Raw genomic sequence first — 22,801 nt, 5'->3', positions numbered from 1 at the left:
TATAGCAGCAACAGGAACATTGACAGGAATACAGCAGCAGCAGGAGCAGCCACAGGAATACAGCAGCAACAGCAGGAACAGCCACAGGATTACAACAGCAGCAGGATCAGCCACGGGAATATAGCAGCCATGGGAATAGCAAATGCAATATAACAGCAGCAGGAACAATGACAGAAACCCCACAGCAGCAGGAACAGCCACAGATATGCAGCAGCAACAGGAGCAGCCACAGGAATACAGCAGCATCAGCACCAGCAACAGGAATACAAGAGCAGCAGGAACAGTGACAGGAATCCAGCAGCAGCAGGAACAGCCACAGGAATACAGCAGCACCAGGAAAAGCCACAGGAATACAGGACAATCAGGAACAGCTACAGGAACACAGCAGCAACAGAAACAGCCACACGAATACAGCAGCAGCAGGAAGAGCCACAGAAATGCAGCAGCAGCAGGAACAGTGACAGGAATAAAGCAGCAGCAGGAACAGCCACAGGAATACAGTAGCAGCAGAAACTGCCACAGGAATACAGCAGCAGCAGGATCAGCCAAAGATATGCAGCAGCAGGAGGAACAGCCACAGGAATACAGCAGTATCAGGAACAGCCAGAGGAATACAGCAGCAGTAGGAACAGCCACAGGAATACAGCTGCAACAGGAACATTGACAGGAATACAGCAGCAGCAGGAACAGCCACAGGAATACAGCAGCAGCAGGAGCAGCCACAGGAATACAGCAGCAGCAGGAACAGCCACAGGAAACCAGCAGCAGCAGGAAGGGCCAAAGGAATACAGCAGCAGCAGGAACAGCCACGTGAATGCAGCAGCAGCAGGAGCTGGAATACAGCAGCAGCAGGAACAGCTGCAGGATTACAACAGCAGCAGGAACAGCCACGGGAATATAGCAGCAATGGGAATAGCAACAGGAATATAGCAGCAGCAGGAACAGCGACAGGAATCCCACAGCAGCAGGAACAGCCACAGATAAATAGCAGCAGCAGGAACAGACACACAAATACAGCAGCAGCAGGAACAGCCACAGGAATGCAGCAGCAGCAAGAATAGCCAAAGGAATTCAGCAGCAGCAGGAACAGCCACAAATATGCAGCAGCAGCAGGAACAGCCACAGGAATGTAGCAGCAGCAGGGAAAACCGCAGGAATACAGCAGCAGGAGCAGGAATAGCCACACGAATACAACAGCAGAAGGACGATCCACAGGAATACAGCAGCAACAGCAGGAACAGCCACAGGATTACAACAGCAGCAGGATCAGCCACGGGAATATAGGAGCCATGGGAATAGCAAATGCAATATAACAGCAGCAGGAACAGCGACAGAAATCCCACAGCAGCAGGAACAGCCACAGATATGCAGCAGCAACAGGAACAGCCACAGGAATACAGCAGCAGCAGCACCAGCAACAGGAATACAAGAGCAGCAGGAACAGTGACAGGAATCCAGCAGCAGCAGGAACAGCCACAGGAATACAGCAGCACCAGGAAAAGGCACAGGAATACAGGACTATAAGGAACAGCCACAGGAACACAGCAGCAACAGAAACAGCCACACGAATACAGCAGCAGCAGGAAGAGCCACAGAAATGCAACAGCAGCAGGAACAGTGATAGGAATACAGCAGCAGCAGGAACAGCCACAGGAATACAGTAGCAGCAGAAACTGCCACAGGAATACAGCAGCAGCAGGATCAGCCAAAGATATGCAGCAGCAGCAGGAACAGCCACAGGAATACAGCAGTATCAGGAACAGCCAGAGGAATACAGCAGCAGTAGGAACAGCCACAGGAATACAGCAGCAACAGGAACATTGACAGGAATACAGCAGCAGGAGGAACAGCCACAGGAATACAGCAGCAGCAGGAACAGCCACAGGAATACAGCAGTATCAGGAACAGCCAGAGGAATACAGCAGCAGCAGGAACAGCCACAGGAATACAGCAGCAACAGGAACAGTGACAGGAATACAGCAGCAGCAGGAACAGCCACAGGTGTAAAGCAGCAGCAGGAACAGCCACAGGAATACAGCAGCAGCAGAAACAGCCAAATGAATACAGCAGCAGCAGGAACAGCCACGGGAATACAGCACCAGCAGAAGCTAGAATACAGCAGCAGCAGAAACTGCCACAGGAATACAGCAGTAGCAAGAACAGCCATAGATATGCAGCAGCAGCAGGAACAGCCACAGGAATACAACAGCAGCAGAAACCGCCAGAGGATTACAGCAGCAGTGGGAACAGCAACAGGAATATAGCAGCAGCAGGAACAGCCACAGAAATCCCACATCAGCACGAACAGCAACAAACATGTAGTAGCAGCAGGAACAGGCACTGCAATACAGCAGCAGCAGGAACAGCCACAAGAATACAGCAGCAGCAGGAATAGCCGCAGGAATACAGCAGCAGCAGGAACAGACACACAAATAAAGCAGCAGCAGGAACACCAACAGGAATGCAGCAGCAGCAGGAACAGCCAAAGGAATTCAGCAGCAGCAGGAACAGTCATAGGAATACAGTAGCAGCAGAAACTGCCACAGGAATACAGCAGCAGCAAGATCAGCCACAGATATGCAGCAGGGGCACGAACAGCCACAGGAATACAGCAGCAGCCGCATGAACAGCCAAAGGATTACCGCAGCAATAGGAATAGCCATGGGAATACAGCAGCAGTGGGAACAGAAACAGGAATATAGCAGCAGCAGGAATATCGACAGAAATCCCACAGCAGCAGGAACAGCAACAGAAATCCCACAGCAGCAGGAACAGCCACAGATAAATAGCAGCAGCAGGAACAGCTACAGGAATACACCAGCAGTAGGAACAGTGACACGAATATAGCAGCACCGAGGAAAAGCCACAGGAATACAGCAGTATCAGGAACAGCCACAGGAACACAGCAGCAGCAGAAACAGCCACATGAATACAGCAGCAGCAGGAAGAGCCACAGAAATGCGCAGCAGCAGGAACAGTGACAGGCATACAGCAGCAGCAGGAACAACCACAGGAATACAGTAGCAGCAGAAACTGCCACAGTAATACAGCAGTATCAGGAACAGCCAGAGGAATACAGCAGCAGCAGGAACAGCCACAGGAATACAGCAGCAACAGGAACAGTGACAGGAATACAGCAGCAGCAGGAACAGCCACAGGAATACAGCAGCAGCAGGAACAGCCACAGGAATACTGCAGCAGCAGGAACAGCCAAATGAATACAGCAGCAGCAGGAACAGCCACGGGAATACAGCACCAGCAGGATCTAGAATACAGCAGCAGCAGAAACTGCCACAGGAATACAGCAGTAGCAAGAACAGCCATAGATATGCTGCAGCAGCAGGAACAGCCACAGGAATACAACAGCAGCAGGAAAGGCCAGAGGATTACAGCAGCAGTGGGAACAGCAACAGGAATATAGCAGCAGCAGGAACAGCGACAGAAATCCCACATCAGCACGACCAGCAACAAACATGCAGTAGCAGCTGGAACAGCCACTGCAATACAGCAGCAGCTGCAACAGCCACAAGAATACAGCAGCAGCAGGAATAGCCGCAGGAATACAGTAGCAGCAGGAACAGACACACAAATAAAGCAGCAGCAGGAACACCAACAGGAATGCAGCAGCAGCAGGAACAGCCAAAGGAATTCAGCAGCAGCAGGAACAGTCATAGGAATACAGCAGCAACAGGAACAGTGACAGGAATACAGCAGCAGCAGGAAAAGCCACAGGAATACAGCAGCAGCAGGAACAGCCACAGGAATACAGCAGCAGCAGGAACAGCCAAATGAATACAGCACCAGCAGGAGCTAGAATACAGCAGCAGCAGAAACTGCCACAGGAATACAGCAGTAGCAAGAACAGCCATAGATATGCAGCAGCAGCAGGAACAGCCACAGGAATGCAACAGCAGAAGGAAAGGCCAGAGGATTACAGCAGCAGTGGGAACAGCAACAGGAATATAGCAGCAGCAGGAACAGCGACAGAAATCCCACATCAGCACGAACAGAAACAAACATGCTGTAGCAGCTGGAACAGCCACTGCAATACAGCAGCAGCTGCAACAGCCACAAGAATACAGCAGCAGCAGGAATAGCCGCAGGAATACAGCAGCAGCAGGAACAGACACACAAATAAAGCAGCAGCAGGAACACCAACAGGAATGCAGCAGCTGCAGGAACAGCCAAAGGAATTCAGCAGCAGCAGGAACAGTCATAGGAATACATTAGCAGCAGAAACTGCCACAGGAATACAGCAGCAGCTGGATCAGCCACAGATATGCAGCAGCAGCACGAACAGCCACAGAAATACAGCAGCAGCCGCATGAACAGCCAAAGGATTACCGCAGCAATAGGAATAGCCATGGGAAAACAGCAGCAGTGGGAACAGCAACAGGAATATAGCAGCAGCAGGAATATCGACAGAAATCCCACAGCAGCAGGAACAGCAACAGAAATCCCACAGCAGCAGGAACAGCTACAGGAATACAGCAGCAGCAGCAACAGCAACAGGAATACACCAGCAGTAGGAAAAGTGACACGAATACAGCAGCACCAGGAAAAGCCACAGGAATACAGCACTATCAGGAACAGCCACAGGAACACAGCAGCAGCAGAAACAGACACACGAATACAGCAGCAGCAGGAAGAGCCACAGAAATGCAGCAGCAGCAGGAATAGTGACAGGCATACAGCAGCAGCAGGAACAACCACAGGAATACACTATCAGCAGAAACTGCCACAGGAATACAGCAGCAGCAGGATCAGCCACAGATATGCAGGAGCAGAAGGAACAGCCACAGGAATACAATAGCAGCAGGAATAGCCACAGGAATACAGCAGGAGCAGGAGCAGCCACGGGAATATAGCAGCAGCAGGAAGAGCCACAGATATGCAGCAGCAGCAGGAACCGCCACAGATATGCAGCAGCAGCAGGAACCGCCACAGGAATACAGCAGCAGCAGGAACAGCCATAGGAATACAGCAGTATCAGGAACAGCCAGAGGAATACAGCAGCAGCAGGAACAGCCGCAGAAATACAGCAGCAACAGGAACAGTGACAGGAATATAGCAGCAACAGGAACAGCCACCGGAATACAGCAGCAGCAGGAACAGCCACAGGAATACAGCAGCAGCAGGAACAGCCAAAGGAATACACCAGCAGCAGGAACAGCCACAGGAATACAGCAGCAGCAGGAACAGCCAAAGGAATACAGCAGAAGCAGGAACAGCCACCGCAATACAGCAGCAGCAGGAACAGCCACAGGAATACAGCAGCAGCAGGAACAGCCAAAGGAATACTGCAGCAGCAGGAACAGCCAAAGGAATACAGCAGCAGCAGGAACAGCCACTGGAATACTGCAACAGCAGGAAACGCCACAGATATGCAGCAGCAGCAAGAGGAACAGCCACAGGAACACAGCAGCAGGAACAGCCACAGGAATACAACAGCTGCAGGAATAACCACAGGAATACAGCAGCAGATGCAGGAACAGCCTCAGGAATACAGCAGTAGCAAGAACAGCCATAGATATGCAGCAGCAGCAGTTACAGCCCAAGGAATACAACAGCAGCAGAAATCGCCAGAGGATTAAAGAAGCAGTGGGAACAGCAACAGGAATATAGCAGCAGCAGGAACAGCAACAGAAATCCCACATCAGCACGAACAGCCACAGACATACAGTAGCAGCAGGAACAGCCAGTGCAATACAGCAGCAGCAGGTACAGCCACAGGAATACAGCTGCAGCAGGAATAACCACAGGAATACCACAGCAGCAGGAACAGACACACAAATACAGCAGCAGCAGGAACTGCCACAGGAATACAGCAGCAGCAGGATCAGCCACAGATATGCAGCAGCAGCACGAACAGCCACAGGAATACAGCAGCAGCAGCATGAACAGCCAAAGGATTACAGCAGTAATATGAATAGCCATGGGAATACAGCAGCAGTGGGAACAGCAACAGGAATATAGCAGCAGCAGGAATGTCGACAGAAATCCCACAGAAGCAGGAACAGCGACAGAAATCCCACAGCAGCAGGAGCAGCCACAGATAAATAGTTGCAGCAGGAACAGCCACAGGATTACAGCAGCAGCAGCAACAGCAACAGGAATACAGCAGCACCAGGAAAAGCCACAGGAATACAGCAGTATCAGGAACAGCCACAGGAACACAGCAGCAGCAGGAAGAGTCACAGAAATGCAGCAGCAGCAGGAACAGTGACAGGAATTCAGCAGCAGCAGGAACAACCACAGGAATATGGTAGCAGCAGAAACTGCCACAGGAATACAGCAGCAGCAGGATCAGCCACAGATATGCAGGTGCAGCAGGAACAGCCACAAGAATAAAACAGCAGCAGGAATAGCCACAGGAATAAAGCAGCAGCAGGAGCAGCCACGGGAATATAGCAGCAGCAGGAACAGCTACAGATATGCAGCAGCAGCAGGAACCACCAGAGATATGCAGCAGCAGCAGGAACCGCCACAGGATTACAGCAGCAGCAGGAACAGCCACAGGAATACAGCAGTATCAGGAACAGCAACAGGAATACAGCAGCAGGAACAGCCACAGGAATACAACAGCAGCAGGAATAGACACAGGAATACAGCAGCAGATGCAGGAAAAGCCACAGGAATACAGCTGTAGCAAGAACAGCCACAGATATGCAGCAGCAGCACTAACAGCCACAGGAATAGAACAGCAGCAGAAACAGCCAGAGGATTACAGCAGCAGTGGGAACAGCAACAGGAATATAGCAGCAGTAGGAACAGCGACTGAAATCCCACATCAGCACGAACAGCCACAGACATGCAGGAGCAGCAGGAACAGCCAAAGGAATACAACAGCAGCAGGAATAGCCACAGCAAATACAGCAGCAGCAGCAGGAGCAGCCACAGGAATATAACAGCAGCAGGAATAGCCACAGATATGCAGCAGTAGCAGGAACAGCCACAGATATGAAGCAGCAGCAGGAACCACCACAGGAATATAGCAGCAGCAGGAACAGCCACAGGAATATAGCAGTATCAGAAACAGCCAGAGGAATACAGCAGCAGCAGGAACAGCCACAAGGATACAGCAGTAACAGGAACAGTGACAGGAATTCAGCAGCAGCAGGAACAGCCACAGGAATACAGCAGCAGCAGGAACAGCCACCGGAATACAACAGCAGCAGGAATAGCCACAGGAATACAGCAGAAGCAGGAGCAGCCACAGGAATATAGCAGCAGCAGGAACAGCCACAGGAATACAGCAGCAACAGGAACAGTGACAGGAATACAGCAGCAGCAGGAACAGCCACAGGAATACAGCAGCAGCAGGAACAGCCACGGGAATACAGCAGCAGCAGGAGCTGGAATACAGCAGCAGTAGGAACTGCCACAGGAACATAGCAGCAGCAAGGAAACGCCACACATATGCAGCAGCAGCAGGAGGAACAACCACAGGAACACTGCAGAAAAAACAGCCACAGGAATACAACAGCAGCTGGAATAGACACAGGCATACACCAGCAGATGCAGGAAAAGCCACGGGAATACAGCTGTAGCAAGAACAGCCATAGATATGCAGCAGCAGCACTAACATCCACAGGAATAGAACAGCAGCAGAAACAGCCAGAGGATTACAGCAGCAGTGGGAACAGCAACAGGAACATAGCAGCAGTAGGAACAGCGACCGAAGTCCCACATCAGCACGAACATCCACAGACATGCAGCAGCAGCAGGAACAGCCACAGGAATAGAGCAGCAGCAGTAACAGCCACAGGAATACAACAGCAGCAGGAACAGCCAAAGGAATACAGCAACAGCAGGAACAGCCACGGGAATACAGAATCAGCAGCAGCTGGAATACAGCAGCAGCAGGAACAGACACAGATATCCAGCAGCAGGAACAGCCACTGGAATTCAGCAGCAGCAGCAACTGCCACAGGAATACAGCAGCAGCAGGAACAGCCACAGATATGCAGCAGCAGCAGCAGGAACAGCCACAGGAACACATCAGCAGGAACAGCCACAGGAATACAACAGCAGCAGGAACAGCCACAGGAATACAGCAGTAGCAAGAACAGCCATAGATATGCAGCAGCAGCAGGAACAGCCACAGGAATACAACAGCAGCAGAAACAGCCAGTGGATTAGAGCAGCAGTGGGAACAGCAACAGGAATATAGCAGCAACAGGAACACCAACAGAAATCCCACATCAGCACAAACAGTCACAGACATGCAGTAGCAGCAGGAACAGGCACTGCAACACAGCAGCAGCAGAAACAGCCAAAGGAATTCAGTAGCAGCAGGAACAGTCACAGCAATAAGGCAGCAGCAGGAACAGCTACAGATATTCTGCAGCAGCAGGAACAGCCACAGGAATACAGCAGCAGCAGAAACAGCCACACAAATACAGCAGCAGCAGAAACAGCCACAGGTAGACAGCAGCAGCAGGAAGAGCCACAGAAATGCAGCAGCAGCAGGAACACTGAAAGGAATACAGCAGCAGCAGGAACAGCCACAGGAATATAGCAGCAACAGGAACATTGACAGGAATACAGCAGCAGCAGGAGCAGCCACAGGAATACAGCAGCAACAGCAGGAACAGCCACAGGATTACAACAGCAGCAGGATCAGCCACGGGAATATAGCAGCCATGGGAATAGCAAATGCAATATAACAGCAGCAGGAACAATGACAGAAACCCCACAGCAGCAGGAACAGCCACAGATATGCAGCAGCAACAGGAGCAGCCACAGGAATACAGCAGCATCAGCACCAGCAACAGGAATACAAGAGCAGCAGGAACAGTGACAGGAATCCAGCAGCAGCAGGAACAGCCACAGGAATACAGCAGCACCAGGAAAAGCCACAGGAATACAGGACTATCAGGAACAGCTACAGGAACACAGCAGCAACAGAAACAGCCACACGAATACAGCAGCAGCAGGAAGAGCCACAGAAATGCAGCAGCAGCAGGAACAGTGACAGGAATAAAGCAGCAGCAGGAACAGCCACAGGAATACAGTAGCAGCAGAAACTGCCACAGGAATACAGCAGCAGCAGGATCAGCCAAAGATATGCAGCAGCAGGAGGAACAGCCACAGGAATACAGCAGTATCAGGAACAGCCAGAGGAATACAGCAGCAGTAGGAACAGCCACAGGAATACAGCTGCAACAGGAACATTGACAGGAATACAGCAGCAGCAGGAACAGCCACAGGAATACAGCAGTATCAGGAACAGCCAGAGGAATACAGCAGCAGCAGGAACAGCCACAGGAATACAGCAGCAACAGGAACAGTGACAGGAATACAGCAGCAGCAGGAACAGCCACAGGAATACAGCAGCAGCAGGAACAGCCATAGGAATACAGCAGCAGCAGGAACAGCCAAATGAATACAGCAGCAGCAGGAACAGCCACGGGAATACAGCACCAGCAGGAGCTAGAATACAGCAGCAGCAGAAACTGCCACAGGAATACAGCAGTAGCAAGAACAGCCATAGATATGCAGCAGCAGCAGGAACAGCCACAGGAATACAACAGCAGCAGAAACCGCCAGAGGATTACAGCAGCAGTGGGAACAGCAACAGGAATATTGCAACAGCAGGAACAGCGACAGAAATCCCACATCAGCACCAACAGCAACAAACATGCAGTAGCAGCAGGAACAGCTACTGCAATACAGCAGCAGCTGCAACAGCCACAAGCATGCAGCAGCAGCAGCAGGAACAGCCAAAGGAATTCAGCAGCAGCAGGAACAGTCACAGGAATACAATAGCAGCAGAAACTGCCACAGGAATACAGCAGCAGCAGGATCAGCCACAGATATGCAGCAGCAGCACGAAAAGCCACAGGAATACAGCAGCAGCAGGAACAGCCATAGGAATACAGCAGTATCAGGAACAGCCAGAGGAATACAGCAGCAGCAGGAATAACCACAGGAATACAGTAGCAGCAGGATCAGCCACAGATATGCAGGAGCAGCAGGAACAGCCACAGGAATACAATAGCAGCAGGAATAGCCACAGGAATACAGCAGCAGCAGCAGGAGCTGGAATAAAGCAGCAGCAGGAACTGCCACTGGAATGCAGCAGCAGCAGGAAATGCCACAGATATGCAGCAGCAGCAGGAGGAACAGCCACAGGAAAAGAGCAGCAGCAACAGCCACAGGAATACAACAGCAGCAGGAATAACCACAGGAATACAGCAGCAGATGCAGGAACAGCCACAGGAATACAGTAGTAGCAAGAACAGACATAGATATGCAGCAGCAGCAGTTACAGCCCAAGGAATACAACAGCAGCAGAAATCGCCAGAGGATTACAGCAGCAGTGGGAACAGCAACAGGAATATAGCAGCAGCAGGAACAGCGACAGAAATCCCACATCAGCACGAACAGCAACAAACATGCAGTAGCAGCAGGAACAGCCACTGCAATACAGCAGCAGCTGCAACAGCCACAAGAATGCAGCAGCAGCAGGAACAGCCAAAGGAATTCAGCAGCAGCAGGAACAGTCACAGGAATACAATAGCAGCAGAAACTGCCACAGGAATACAGCAGCAGCAGGATCAGCCACAGATATGCAGCAGCAGCACGAAAAGCCACAGGAATACAGCAGCAGCAGGAACAGCCATAGGAATACAGCAGTATCAGGAACAGCCAGAGGAATACAGCAGCAGCAGGAATAACCACAGGAATACAGTAGCAGCAGGATCAGCCACAGATATGCAGGAGCAGCAGGAACAGCCACAGGAATAAAATAGCAGCAGGAATAGCCACAGGAATACAGCAGCAGCAGGAGCTGGAATAAAGCAGCAGCAGGAACTGCCACTGGAATGCAGCAGCAGCAGGAAATGCCACAGATATGCAGCAGCAGCAGGAGGAACAGCCACAGGAAAAGAGCAGCAGCAACAGCCACAGGAATACAACAGCAGCAGGAATAACCACAGGAATACAGCAGCAGATGCAGGAACAGCCACAGGAAGACAGTAGTAGTAAGAACAGACATAGATATGCAGCAGCAGCAGTTACAGCCCAAGGAATACAACAGCAGCAGAAATCGCCAGAGGATTACCGCAGCAGTGGGAACAGCAACAGGAATATAGCAGCAGCAGGAACAGCGACAGAAATCCCACATCAGCACGAACAGCAACAAACATGCAGTAGCAGCAGGAACAGCCACTGCAATACAGCAGCAGCTGCAACAGCCACAAGAATACAGCAGCAGCAGGAACAGCCAAAGGAATTCAGCAGCAGCAGGAACAGTCATAGGAATACAGTAGCAGCAGAAACTGCCACAGGAATACAGCAGCAGCAGGATCAGCCACAGATATACAGCAGCAGCAGGAACAGCCACAGGAATGCCGCAGCACCAGGAACAGCCAAAGGAATTCAGCAGCAGCAGGAACAGTCACAGGAACACAATAGCAGCAGAAACTGCCACAGGAATACAGCAGCAGCAGCATGAACAGCCAAAGGATTACAGCAGCAATAGAAATAGCCATGGGAATACAGCAGCAGTGGGAACAGCAACAAGAACATAGCAGCAGCAGGAATATTGCCAGAAATCCCACAACAGCAGGAAGAGCCACAGATTTGCAGCAGCAGCAGGAACAGCCAAGGGAATACAGCAGCAGCACGAACAGCCACAGGAATACAGCAGTAGCAGCAACAGCCACAGGAATACAACAGCAGCAGGAACAGCCACACGATTACAACAGCAGCAGGAAAAGCCACGGGAATATAGCAGCAGTGGGAATAGCAACAGGAATATAGCAGCAGCAGGAACAGTGACAGAAATCCCACAGCAGCAGGAACAGCCACAGATAAATAACAGCAGCAGGAACAGCCACAGGAATGCAGCAGCAGCAAGAACAGCCAAAGGAATTCAGCAGCAGGAACAGTCACAGGAATACAGTAGCAGCAGAAACTGCCATAGGAATACAGCAGCAGCAGGATCAGCAACAGATATGCAGCAGCAGCACGAACAGCCACAGGAATACAGAAGCAGCAGCATGAACAGCCAAAGGATTACAGCAGCAATAGGAATAGCCATGGGAAAACAGCAGCAGTGGGAACAACAACAGGAATATATCAGCAGCAGGAATATCGACAGAAATCCCACAGCAGCAGGAACAGCCAAAGGATTACAGCAGCAATAGGAATAGCCATGGGAAAACAGCAGCAGTGGGAACAACAACAGGAATATATCAGCAGCAGGAATATCGACATAAATCCCACAGCAGCAGGAACAGCCACAGATTTGCAGCAGCAGCAGGAACAGCCACAGGAATACAGCAGCAGCACGAACAGCCACAGGAATACAGCAGTAGCAGGAACAGCCACAGGAATACAGCAGCAAAAGGAACAGCCACAGGATTACAACTGCAGCAGGAACATCCACGGGAATATAGCAGCAGGGGGAATAGCAACAGGAATATAGCAGTAGCAGGAAAAGCAACAGAAATCCCACACCACCAGGAACAGCCACAGATAAATAGCAGCAGCAGGAACAGCCTCAGGAATTCACTAGCAGCAGCAGCAACAGCAACAGGAAAACAGCAGCAACAGGACCAGCCACAAATATGCAGCAGGAGCAGGAACAGCCATGGGAATATAGCAGCAGTGGGAATAGCAACAGGAATATAGCAGCAGCAGGAACAGTGACAGAAATCCCACAGCAGCAGGAACAGCCACAGATTTGCAGCAGCAGCAGGAACAGCCACAGGAATACAGCAGCAGCAAGAACAGCCACAGGAATACAGCCACAGCAACACAGCAGCAGCAGAAACAGCCACAGGAATACAGCCACAGCAACACAGCAGCAGCAGAAACAGCCACAGGAATACAGCAGCAGCAATAACTGCCACAGGAATACAGCAGCAGCAGGATCAGCCACAGATATGCAGCAGCAGCAGGAACAGCCACAGGAATACAACAGCAGCAGGAATAGTCAAAGGAATACAGCAGCAGCAGGAACAGCCACAGAAATACAGCAGTATCAGGAACAGCCAGAGGAATACAGCAGAAGCAGGAACAGCCACAGGAATACAGCAGCAACAGGAACAGTGACAGGAATACAGCAGCAGCAGGAACAGCCAAAGGAATACAACAGCAGCAGGAACAGCCACAGGAATACAGCAGCAGCAGGAACAGCCACGGGAATACAGCAGAAGCAGGAACTGGAATACAGCAGCAGCAGGAACTGCCACAGGAATACAGCAGCAGCAGGAAACGCCACAGATATGCAGCAGCAGCAGGAGGAACAGCAACAGGTACACAGCAGCAGGAACAGCCACAGGAATACATCAGCAGCAGGAACAGCCACAGGAAAACAGCAGTAGCAAGAACAGCCATAGATATGCAGCTGCAGCAGGAACAGCCACAGGAATACAACAGCAGCAGAAACTGCCAGAGGATTACAGCAGCAGTGGGAACAGCAACAGGAATATAGCAGCAGCAGGAACAGCGATAGAAATCCCACATCAGCAGGAACAGCCACAGAAATCCCACAGCAGCAGGAACAGCCACAGATAAATAGCAGCAGCAGAAACAGCCACAGGGATACAGCAGTAGCAGCAACAGCAATAGGAATACAGCAGCAGCAGGAACGGTGACAGGAATACAGCAGCAACAGGAGAAGCCACAGGAATACAGCAATATCAGGAACAGCCACAGGAACACAGCAGCAGCAGAAACAGCCACAGGAATACATCAGCAGCAGGAACAGTGACAGGAATACAGCAGCAGCAGGAAAAGACACACAAATACAGCAGCAGCAGGAACAGCCACAGGAATGCGGCAGCAGCAGGAACAGCCAAAGGAATTCAGCAGCAGCAGGAACAGTCATAGGATTACAGTAGCATCAGTAACTGCAACAGGAATACAGCAGCAGCAGTATCAGCCACAGATATACAGCAGCAGCAGGAACAGCCACAGGAATACAGCAGCAGCAGCAGCATGTACAGCCAAAGGATTACAGCAGCAATAGGAATAGCCATGGGAATACAGCAGCAGTGGGAACAGCAACATGAATATAGCAGCAGCAGGAATATCGACAGAAATCCCACAGCAGCAGGAACAGCCAAAGGAATACAGCAGCAGCAGGAACAGCCACGGGAATACAGCAGCAGCAGGAGCTAGAATATAGCAGCAGCAGGAACAGTGACAGAAATCCCACAGCAGCAGGAACAGCCACAGATAAATAGCAGCAGCAGGAACAGCCACAGGAATGCAGCTGCAGCAGGAACAGCCAAAGGAATTCAGCAGCAGTAACAGTCACAGGAATACAGTAGCAGCAGCATGTACAGCCAAAGGATTACAGCAGCAACAGAAATAGCCATGGGAATACAGCAGCAGTGGGAACAGCAACATGAATATAGCAGCAGCAGGAATATCGACAGAAATCCCACAGCAGCAGGAAAAGACACACAAATACAGCAGCAGCAGGAACAGCCACAGGAATGCGGCAGCAGCAGGAACAGCCAAAGGAATTCAGCAGCAGCAGGAACAGTCATAGGATTACAGTAGCATCAGTAACTGCAACAGGAATACAGCAGCAGCAGTATCAGCCACAGATATACAGCAGCAGCAGGAACAGCCACAGATATACAGCAGCAGCAGCATGTACAGCCAAAAGGATTACAGCAGCAATAGGAATAGCCATGGGAATACAGCAGCAGTGGGAACAGCAACATGAATATAGCAGCAGCAGGAATATCGACAGAAATCCCACAGCAGCAGGAACAGCCAAAGGAATACAGCAGCAGCAGGAACAGCCACAGGAATACAGCAGCAGCAGGAGCTAGAATACAGCAGCAGCAGGAACATTGACAGAAATACCACAGCAGCAGGAAAAGCCACAGATAAATAGCAGCAGCAGGAACAGCCACAGGAATGCAGCAGCAGCAGGAACAGCCAAAGGAATTCAGCAGCAGTAACAGTCACAGGAATACAGTAGCAGCAGCATGTACAGCCAAAGGATTACAGCAGCAACAGGAATAGCCATGGGAATACAGCAGCAGTGGGAACAGCAACATGAATATAGCAGCAGCAGGAATATCGACAGAAATCCCACAGCAGCAGGAACAGCCAAAGGAATACAGCAGCAGCAGGAACAGCCACGGGAATACAGCAGCAGCAGGAGCTAGAATACAGCAGCAGCAGGAACTGCCACAGGAATACAGCAGCAGCAGGAAACGCCACAGATATGCAGCAGCAGCAGGAGGAACAGCCACAGGAACACGGCAGCAGGAACAGCCACAGTAATACAACAGCAGCAGGAATAGCCACAGGAATACAGCAGCAGCAGCAGGAAGAGCCACAGGAATACAGCAGTAGCAAGAACAGCCATAGATATGCAACAACAGCAGAAACAGCCACAGGAATTCAACAGCAACAGAAACCGCCAGTGGATTACAGCAGCAGCACGAACAGCCACAAAAAAACAGAAATAGCCATGGGAATGCAGCAGCAGTGGGAACAGCAACAAGAATATAGCAGCAGCAGGAATATTGCCAGAAATCCCACAACAGCCGGAAGAGCCACAGATTTGCAGCAGCAGCAGGAACAGCCAAGGGAATACAGCAGCAGCACGAACAGCCACAGGAAAACAGCAGTAGCAGGAACAGCCACAGGAATACAACAGCAGCAGGAATAGCTGCAGGAATACCGCAGCAGCAGGAACAGACACACAAATACAGCAGCAGCAGGAACAGCCACAGGAATGCCGCAGCACCAGGAACAGCCAAAGGAATTCAGCAGCAGCAGGAACAGTCACAGGAACACAATAGCAGCAGAAACTGCCACAGGAATACCGCAGCAGCAGCATGAACAGCCAAAGGATTACAGCAGCAATAGAAATAGCCATGGGAATACAGCAGCAGTGGGAACAGCAACAAGAATATAGCAGCAGCAGGAATATTGCCAGAAATCCCACAACAGCAGGAAGAGCCACAGATTTGCAGCAGCAGCAGGAACAGCCACAGGAATACAGCAGCAGCAAGAACAGCCACAGGAATACAGCCACAGCAATACAGCAGCAGCAGAAACAGCCACAGGAATACAGCCACAGCAACACAGCAGCAGCAGAAACAGCCACAGGAATACAGCAGCAGCAATAACTGCCACAGGAATACAGAAGCAGCAGGATCAGCCACAGATATGCAGCAGCAGCAGGAACAGCCACAGGAATACAACAGCAGCAGGAATAGCCAAAGGAATACAGCAGCAGCAGGAGCAGCCACAGGAATATAGCAGCAGCAGGAACAGCCACAGATATGCAGCAGTAGCAGGAACAGCCACAGATATGCAGCAGCAGCAGGAACCGCCACAGGAATACAGCAGCAGCAGGAACAGCCACAGAAATACAGCAGTATCAGGAACAGCCAGAGGAATACAGCAGAAGCAGGAACAGCCACAGGAATACAGCAGCAACAGGAACAGTGACAGGAATACAGCAGCAGCAGGAACAGCCAAAGGAATACAACAGCAGCAGGAACAGCCACAGGAATACAGCAGCAGCAGGAACAGCCACGGGAATACAGCAGAAGCAGGAACTGGAATACAGCAGCAGCAGGAACTGCCACAGGAATACAGCAGCAGCAGGAAACGCCACAGATATGCAGCAGCAGCAGGAGGAACAGCAACAGGTACACAGCAGCAGGAACAGCCACAGGAATACAACAGCAGCAGGAACAGCCACAGGAAAACAGCAGTAGCAAGAACAGCCATAGATATGCAGCTGCAGCAGGAACAGCCACAGGAATACAACAGCAGCAGAAACTGCCAGAGGATTACAGCAGCAGTGGGAACAGCAACAGGAATATAGCAGCAGCAGGAACAGCGATAGAAATCCCACATCAGCAGGAACAGCCACAGAAATCCCACAGCAGCAGGAACAGCCACAGATAAATAGCAGCAGCAGAAACAGCCACAGGGATACAGCAGTAGCAGCAACAGCAATAGGAATACAGCAGCAGCAGGAGCGGTGACAGGAATACAGCAGCAACAGGAGAAGCCACAGGAATACAGCAATATCAGGAACAGCCACAGGAACACAGCAGCAGCAGAAACAGCCACAGGAATACATCAGCAGCAGGAACAGTGACAGGAATACAGCAGCAGCAGGAAAAGACACACAAATACAGCAGCAGCAGGAACAGCCACAGGAATGCGGCAGCAGCAGGAACAGCCAAAGGAATTCAGCAGCAGCAGGAACAGTCATAGGATTACAGTAGCATCAGTAACTGCAACAGGAATACAGCAGCAGCAGTATCAGCCACAGATATACAGCAGCAGCAGGAACAGCCACAGGAATACAGCAGCAGCAGCATGTACAGCCAAAGGATTACAGCAGCAATAGGAATAGCCATGGGAATACAGCAGCAGTGGGAACAGCAACATGAATATAGCAGCAGCAGGAATATCGACAGAAATCCCACAGCAGCAGGAACAGCCAAAGGAATACAGCAGCAGCAGGAACAGCCACGGGAATACAGCAGCAGCAGGAGCTAGGATACAGCAGCAGCAGGAACATTGACAGAAATCCCACAGCAGCAGGAACAGCCACAGATAAATAGCAGCAGCAGGAACAGCCAAAGGAATGCAGCAGCAGCAGGAACAGCCAAAGGAATTCAGCAGCAGTAACAGTCACAGGAATACAGTAGCAGCAGCATATACAGCCAAAGGATTACAGCAGCAATAGGAATAGCCATGGGAATACAGCAGCAGTGGGAACAGCAACATGAATATAGCAGCAGCAGGAATATCGACAGAAATCCCACAGCAGCAGGAACAGCCAAAGGAATACAGCAGCAGCAGGAACAGCCACGGGAATACAGCAGCAGCAGGAGCTAGAATACAGCAGCAGCAGGAACTGCCACAGGAATACAGCAGCAGCAGGAAACGCCACAGATATGCAGCAGCAGCAGGAGGAACAGCCACAGGAACACGGCAGCAGGAACAGCCACAGTAATACAACAGCAGCAGGAATAGCCACAGGAATACAGCAGCAGCAGCAGGAAGAGCCACAGGAATACAGCAGTAGCAAGAACAGCCATAGATATGCAACAGCAGCAGAAACAGCCACAGGAATTCAACAGCAACAGAAACTGCCAGTGGATTACAGCAGCAGCAGCAGGAATAGATGCAGGAATACCGCAGCAGCAGGAACAGACACACAAATACAGCAGCAGCAGGAACAGCCACAGGAATGCCGCAGCACCAGGAACAGCCAAAGGAATTCAGCAACAGCAGGAACAGTCACAGGAACACAATAGCAGCAGAAACTGCCACAGGAATACAGCAGCAGCAGCATGAACAGCCAAAGGATTACAGCAGCAATAGAAATAGCCATGGGAATACAGCAGCAGTGGGAACAGCAACAAGAATATAGCAGCAGCAGGAACATTGCAAGAAATCCCACAACAGCAGGAAGAGCCACAGATTTGCAGCAGCAGCAGGAACAGCCAAGGGAATACAGCAGCAGCACGAACAGCCACAGGAAAACAGCAGTAGCAGGAACAGCCACAGGAATACAACAGCAGCAGGAATAGCTGTAGGAATACCGCAGCAGCAGGAACAGACACACAAATACAGCAGCAGCAGGAACAGCCACAGGAATGCCGCAGCACCAGGAACAGCCAAAGGAATTCAGCAGCAGCAGGAACAGTCACAGGAACACAATAGCAGCAGAAACTGCCACAGGAATACAGCAGCAGCAGCATGAACAGCCAAAGGATTACAGCAGCAATAGAAATAGCCATGGGAATACAGCAGCAGTGGGAACAGCAACAAGAATATAGCAGCAGCAGGAATATTGCCAGAAATCCCACAACAGCAGGAAGAGCCACAGATTTGCAGCAGCAGCAGGAACAGCCAAGGGAATACAGCAGCAGCACGAACAGCCACAGGAATACAGCAGTAGCAGCAGCAGCCACAGGAATACAACAGCAGCAGGAACAGCCACACGATTACAACAGCAGCAGGAAAAGCCACGGGAATATAGCAGCAGTGGGAATAGCAACAGGAATATAGCAGCAGCAGGAACAGTGACAGAAATCCCATAGCAGCAGGAACAGCCACAGATAAATAACAGCAGCAGGAACAGCCACAGGAATACAGTAGCAGCAGGAACAGCCACAGGAATGCAGCAGCAGCAGGAACAGCCAAAGGAATTCAGCAGCAGTAACAGTCACAGGAATACAGTAGCAGCAGAAACTGCCATAGGAATACAGCAGCAGCAGGATCAGCCACAGATATGCAGCAGCAGCACGAACAGCCACAGGAATACAGAAGCAGCAGCATGAACAGCCAAAGGATTACAGCAGCAATAGGAATAGCCATGGGAAAACATCAGCAGTGGGAACAACAACAGGAATATATCAGCAGCAGGAATATCGACAGAAATCCCACAGCAGCAGGAACAGCCACAGATTTGCAACAGCAGCAGGAACAGCCACAGGAATACAGCAGCAGCACGAACAGCCACAGGAATACAGCAGTAGCAGGAACAGCCACAGGAATACAGAAGCAAAAGGAACAGCCACAGGATTACAACTGCAGCAGGAACATCCACGGGAATATAGCAGCAGGGGGAATAGCAACAGGAATATATCAGTAGCAGGAAAAGCAACAGAAATCCCACACCACCAGGAACAGCCACAGATAAATAGCAGCAGCAGGAACAGCCTCAGGAATTCACTAGCAGCAGCAGCAACAGCAACAGGAACACAGCAGCAACAGGACCAGCCACAAAAATGCAGCAGGAGCAGGAACAGCCATGGGAATATAGCAGCAGTGGGAATAGCAAAAGGAATATAGCAGCAGCAGGAACAGTGACAGAAATCCCACAGCAGCAGGAACAGCCACAGATTTGCAGCAGCAGCAGGAACAGCCACAGGAATACAGCAGCAGCAAGAAGAGCCACAGGAATACAGCCACAGCAACACAGCAGCAGCAGAAACAGCCACAGGAATACAGCCACAGCAACACAGCAGCAGCAGAAACAGCCACAGGAATACAGCAGCAGCAATACCTGCCACAGGAATACAGCAGCAGCAGGATCAGCCACAGATATGCAGCAGCAGCAGGAGGAACAGCAACAGGTACACAGCAGCAGGAACAGCCACAGGAATACAACAGCAGCAGGAACAGCCACAGGAAAACAGCAGTAGCAAGAACAGCCATAGATATGCAGCTGCAGCAGGAACAGCCACAGGAATACAACAGCAGCAGAAACTGCCAGAGGATTACAGCAGCAGTGGGAACAGCAACAGGAATATAGCAGCAGCAGGAACAGCGATAGAAATCCCACATCAGCAGGAACAGCCACAGAAATCCCACAGCAGCAGGAACAGCCACAGATAAATAGCAGCAGCAGAAACAGCCACAGGGATACAGCAGTAGCAGCAACAGCAATAGGAATACAGCAGCAGCAGGAGCGGTGACAGGAATACAGCAGCAACAGGAGAAGCCACAGGAATACAGCAATATCAGGAACAGCCACAGGAACACAGCAGCAGCAGAAACAGCCACAGGAATACATCAGCAGCAGGAACAGTGACAGGAATACAGCAGCAGCAGGAAAAGACACACAAATACAGCAGCAGCAGGAACAGCCACAGGAATGCGGCAGCAGCAGGAACAGCCAAAGGAATTCAGCAGCAGCAGGAACAGTCATAGGATTACAGTAGCATCAGTAACTGCAACAGGAATACAGCAGCAGCAGTATCAGCCACAGATATACAGCAGCAGCAGGAACAGCCACAGGAATACAGCAGCAGCAGCATGTACAGCCAAAGGATTACAGCAGCAATAGGAATAGCCATGGGAATACAGCAGCAGTGGGAACAGCAACATGAATATAGCAGCAGCAGGAATATCGACAGAAATCCCACAGCAGCAGGAAAAGACACACAAATACAGCAGCAGCAGGAACAGCCACAGGAATGCGGCAGCAGCAGGAACAGCCAAAGGAATTCAGCAGCAGCAGGAACAGTCATAGGATTACAGTAGCATCAGTAACTGCAACAGGAATACAGCAGCAGCAGTATCAGCCACAGATATACAGCAGCAGCAGGAACAGCCACAGGAATACAGCAGCAGCAGCATGTACAGCCAAAGGATTACAGCAGCAATAGGAATAGCCATGGGAATACAGCAGCAGTGGGAACAGCAACATGAATATAGCAGCAGCAGGAATATCGACAGAAATCCCACAGCAGCAGGAACAGCCAAAGGAATACAGCAGCAGCAGGAACAGCCACGGGAATACAGCAGCAGCAGGAGCTAGAATACAGCAGCAGCAGGAACATTGACAGAAATCCCACAGCAGCAGGAACAGCCACAGATAAATAGCAGCAGCAGGAACAGCCAAAGGAATGCAGCAGCAGCAGGAACAGCCAAAGGAATTCAGCAGCAGTAACAGTCACAGGAATACAGTAGCAGCAGCATATACAGCCAAAGGATTACAGCAGCAATAGGAATAGCCATGGGAATACAGCAGCAGTGGGAACAGCAACATGAATATAGCAGCAGCAGGAATATCGACAGAAATCCCACAGCAGCAGGAACAGCCAAAGGAATACAGCAGCAGCAGGAACAGCCACGGGAATACAGCAGCAGCAGGAGCTAGAATACAGCAGCAGCAGGAACTGCCACAGGAATACAGCAGCAGCAGGAAACGCCACAGATATGCAGCAGCAGCAGGAGGAACAGCCACAGGAACACGGCAGCAGGAACAGCCACAGTAATACAACAGCAGCAGGAATAGCCACAGGAATACAGCAGCAGCAGCAGGAAGAGCCACAGGAATACAGCAGTAGCAAGAACAGCCATAGATATGCAACAGCAGCAGAAACAGCCACAGGAATTCAACAGCAACAGAAACTGCCAGTGGATTACAGCAGCAGCAGCAGGAATAGATGCAGGAATACCGCAGCAGCAGGAACAGACACACAAATACAGCAGCAGCAGGAACAGCCACAGGAATGCCGCAGCACCAGGAACAGCCAAAGGAATTCAGCAACAGCAGGAACAGTCACAGGAACACAATAGCAGCAGAAACTGCCACAGGAATACAGCAGCAGCAGCATGAACAGCCAAAGGATTACAGCAGCAATAGAAATAGCCATGGGAATACAGCAGCAGTGGGAACAGCAACAAGAATATAGCAGCAGCAGGAACATTGCAAGAAATCCCACAACAGCAGGAAGAGCCACAGATTTGCAGCAGCAGCAGGAACAGCCAAGGGAATACAGCAGCAGCACGAACAGCCACAGGAATACAGCAGTAGCAGCAACAGCCACAGGAATACAACAGCAGCAGGAACAGCCACACGATTACAACAGCAGCAGGAAAAGCCACGGGAATATAGCAGCAGTGGGAATAGCAACAGGAATATAGCAGCAGCAGGAACAGTGACAGAAATCCCATAGCAGCAGGAACAGCCACAGATAAATAACAGCAGCAGGAACAGCCACAGGAATACAGTAGCAGCAGGAACAGCCACAGGAATGCAGCAGCAGCAGGAACAGCCAAAGGAATTCAGCAGCAGTAACAGTCACAGGAATACAGTAGCAGCAGAAACTGCCATAGGAATACAGCAGCAGCAGGATCAGCCACAGATATGCAGCAGCAGCACGAACAGCCACAGGAATACAGAAGCAGCAGCATGAACAGCCAAAGGATTACAGCAGCAATAGGAATAGCCATGGGAAAACCGCAGCAGTGGGAACAACAACAGGAATATATCAGCAGCAGGAATATCGACAGAAATCCCACAGCAGCAGGAACAGCCACAGATTTG

This window comes from Carcharodon carcharias, chromosome 12 (assembly GCF_017639515.1).
Source record: "Carcharodon carcharias isolate sCarCar2 chromosome 12, sCarCar2.pri, whole genome shotgun sequence".
Taxonomy (NCBI): domain Eukaryota; kingdom Metazoa; phylum Chordata; class Chondrichthyes; order Lamniformes; family Lamnidae; genus Carcharodon; species Carcharodon carcharias.
This window is presented reverse-complemented; position numbering follows the sequence as displayed.